Below are 3,469 nucleotides of genomic sequence, written 5' to 3' on the forward strand. Positions count from 1 at the left end.
TCAGTTCTTTAAGGATTGCCTGGTTTGATCTCCTTGCTATCTAAGGGACTCTCAAGAGTCTTTTCCAGCACCATGCTTTGAAAATATCAGTTCTTCAGCACTCAGTCTTCTTTATGGTCCAATTCTCGCATCTGTACATGACTACTGGAAAAACCATAGCTTTGACTATACGGACCTTTGTCAGAAAAGTGATGTCTCTGTTTTTGAATACACTGTCTAGGTTTGTCATAGCTCTTCTTCCAAGGATCAAGTGTCTCTTAATTTCGTGGCGGCAGCCTCCGTCTGCAATGATTTTGGAGCCCAAGGAAATAAAGTCTGTCATTATTTCCATTTTTTCCCCATTTATTTGCCATGTAGTTGACAGTCCTGAATATTCATTGGAAGGACTGATGTTGAAGCTGAAACTCCAATACTTTGGCCACCTGATGTGAAGAACTGACTCATTTGAAAAGACCCTGATGCTGGGAAAGATTGAAGGCAGGGGCAGAAGAGGACAAAATGGTAGGATGGCATCACCGACTCGATGAACATGAGTTTGAGTAAACTTCAGGAGTTGGTGATGGACAGGGAGGCCTGGTGGGCTGCAGTCCATGGTGTCTCAAAGAGTTGGACATGACTGAGCGACTGAACTGAACTGATCATAAATCTGACTGTTTAGCCTAAAGGGCCTCTGACTAGGGGTGGAATTCAGCTAAAATAAGCAGTTTGTCAGAGGAGCCCTTCTCTTCCTCCTCTCTCTACTCTCTTGCTGAGAGGGTCTCGTGCCACCTGGAATGATTGGGCACCCAAGCAGCCATTTCAGGTCATGTCTAGAGAAGTGGGAGGAGGTACAGCTCTTTTTCCCCCAGCCTGAGAGTGAGAAGTTTCTTCCGTCTTTCTGAACTCACAGCGGGGAATCAGGCTCATTCTCACCAAAATCTCTGCGGCCTCTGAAACTTTCAGGTGCCTGCGAATCACCTGGGATCTTGGCAAATTGTAGAGTCTGATTCACAGGGTCTGGATGGGGGTGGTGTGTGAGTGCATGCTAAGTTGCTTCAGTCAGTCCAACTCTTTGCCACCCCATCGAACTGTAGCCTCCCAGGCTCCTCTGTCCATGGAATTCTCCAGGCAAGAATACTGGAGTTTGTTGCACAGGCAACCCAGGGGATCTTCCCAACCCAGGGATCAAACCCAGGTCTCTTAGGTCACTTGCATTGGCAGGCAGATTCTTTACCACTAGCACAACCTGGGAAGCCGCGATGGGCTGGTGGTTCTGCCTTTCTCACAAGTCCCGGGACTATTCTGATGCTGCTGGTCCTCGGACCCCACTTTGAATGGTTAGGAGGTGAGCACCGATGAGGGTCTCATGGAAGACTGCACCGAGTCTGCCGTGGGAGGCCCTGACCTGAGAGGACTGGCCAACCAGAGGAGGTGGGTAATTAAATGAGTTTCAGAATTGAGATCTCCTCTGAATTGAGGGCAGGTGAGGAATGTCAGAGGACCCAGCCAGCAAGCAGAGAAACAGGATGAAGTGAGGAAAATAGTCTGGGGAAACAAGAGGGTTGACTTCCAAGGAGGGCTTCCTACCAGCTACATTTGTAGGGCTCACGGTGAGGTGGGGGGTGGCGGGCTGAGGGCACTGCTCACCCCAGGACCCTTCTCCCAGGTGCAAAGATGCCAGATTTAGCAAACAAAAACATGGGATTCCTAGTTAAATTAGGTTTTCATATAAAGAGTGAATAGCTGTAAGTATTCCTCACGTATTGTGTGGGACAAACTTATATGAAACGATTACTCATTCTTTACCTGAAATTCAAATTTAACTAAGCAGCTTGTGGTTCTTTATCAATAAATTGATTCATTGCCATTAGGATAAAGTGAGTGATATGTGTTTGACATTTATACTTGCACGTAATATGGCTGTGACTGAGCACTGTTTTTCCTGGCTCTAAGGACTTTTTTTTTTTTTGGTCTTAGACTTCTTTGTTCAGGGTATAAAAGTCAATGAGGCCCATAGTCACATTTATACTACAGAGAAGGTCATCAGGAAATGATGTGCTTATCAATGATTTTCGTAGCCTATTAGATGTTGGTCTTAATCAGTAAGAGGGATAAATTTAAACATGGTAACTGTACTGAAGATTGCTTTTAAAAAATACACAAATTGCTTTTGCTTGTTTGTAAAATATCTTTTCAGAGATTTCTCTGGATTCCTTACTGCAGCCATGCAAGTCAGAAGGAAGGCAGATTTGGGAGCTCTAATTTGAGAACAAGTTTCTGTTGAGAGACTGAGACTGAGTCACTGGTATTCAAAGAGGAACAACCCAAACAGAGCTTTTCTGACATTTCTGCACATTCTTACACTCTGGCAAAGATGCTCACTGATGCTCTGAACCCCATATTCCAATGTAATTAAACAACCTTGTAGATCTAATAGGGCTTCCCTAGTGGCTCAGACTGTAAAGAATCCACCTGCAGTGCCATATAGGACAAGCCCCAGGGGATTCTTTGCTTTCCTTAACTCCTCCCATACCTGCTCCCATCACTTCTAATAACAGTTGGAGCTCAAAAACTTACCCTGAATCTGTCGACTGCTCTCTCTTCACTACCATCATCCGGGTCCAAGACATAGACATTTCTTGCCTGCATTTGGGTGATGGCTGCCAATGGTCTCCCCAGTTCAGCTCTGGGGCCATGTGGTAAGCTGAATAGTGTCCCCGAAAGACATCAGGTCCTTTACATGTTGCTTTATTTGGAAAAGGGTCTTCACAGGTGTGATTAAGAACCTTGAGACTGAAAGATTATCATGAATTATTAGGGTAGGATTGTGTGTGTGTGTGTGTGTGTGTGTGTGTTAGTTACTCAGTCCTGTCCAACTCTTTGCAACCCCATGGATTGTAGCCTGCCAGACTCTTTGGCCCATGGAATTCTCCAGGCAAGAATACTGGAGTGGGTAGCCATTACCTTCTCCAGGGAATCGTCCCAACCCACGGATTGAACCCTGGTCTCCCGTGTTGCAGGCAGATTCTTTACCATCTAAGCCACCATCAGGGTAGGAGCTAAATGCAATCACAAGTGTCCTTACAAGAGGGAGGCAAAGGGAGCTTTGATGCATGGAGAAGAGAAGGCAATGGGATGACAGAAGCAGAGGTTGTAGTGATGCAGCCACAAGCCAAGGAATGCCAGCAGTCACCAGAAGCTGGAAGAGGCATCTCCTGCCATGTGAGGACACAGAAAGAGGATGGCCATCTGTGAACCAGGAAGCCAGTTTTCCCCACACACTGAATCTGTCAGAACCTGGATCTTGGACACCCCAGCTTCCAGAGCTGTGAGAAATACACATTCTGTTGTTTACAAGCTGTGTTATTTTTTTTTTAAAAGCTGAAATGGACTTAGACATTCTCTCTCACTGTCCTTTCTAAAATAGCAACCAAGTCCTTTGCTATGACTCCACCCTTTTAAAATTCCGTACATAGCAGTTATTTAATAT

The sequence above is a fragment of the Giraffa tippelskirchi genome, chromosome 3 (genome assembly GCF_054371585.1).
Source record: "Giraffa tippelskirchi isolate mGirTip1 chromosome 3, T2T-mGirTip1v1.2.pri, whole genome shotgun sequence".
Classification (NCBI taxonomy): Eukaryota; Metazoa; Chordata; class Mammalia; order Artiodactyla; family Giraffidae; genus Giraffa; species Giraffa tippelskirchi.